Source organism: Penaeus chinensis, chromosome 4 (genome assembly GCF_019202785.1).
Source record: "Penaeus chinensis breed Huanghai No. 1 chromosome 4, ASM1920278v2, whole genome shotgun sequence".
In the NCBI taxonomy this organism is placed as follows: domain Eukaryota; kingdom Metazoa; phylum Arthropoda; class Malacostraca; order Decapoda; family Penaeidae; genus Penaeus; species Penaeus chinensis.
The window spans coordinates 37,852,448-37,852,993 of NC_061822.1; positions in this window are offsets into that span (position 1 = coordinate 37,852,448).

Below are 546 nucleotides of genomic sequence, written 5' to 3' on the forward strand. Positions count from 1 at the left end.
CTATGTGTCTCCCAGTCATTGCTCTCATGGTTCGATCAACCAGGTACTGGACCTTCTTATGAAAGGAAAGGGTTCGGTCAATCCTTACCTCAAGGTATTGGGAGTCCTGGACCCCTGGATTTTCAGACTTGTGCCTCGAACATTGTCTCAGAGCCATGGCTTTTGATTTGGCTGCAGAGATCTTTACTCCTGTCCTACAACACTCCTCAGATACATACATACATATATATATATATATATATATATATATATATATATATATATATATGTTAGGGTTCGTTTTAAGGAATCAGAGTGGTCAGGTCAACGGAAACACACCAGAGGAAACATGCACAAGGGCACTAAGGGCACTATTTACACTATACACAACAGGATATTTACAAACAAGAAGGAGAGGATCCAGCGGAGCAGGCGAGGTTACATGGCGGAAGGAAGCACACACGTCAAAGTCACGGGACAACTGCTGAATTTTTGACTGGTGCTCCTTTTATGTACCCCGCCGATGTTTAGACCGATACCCTCGTATCCCACACGGTGAGCGAGCCA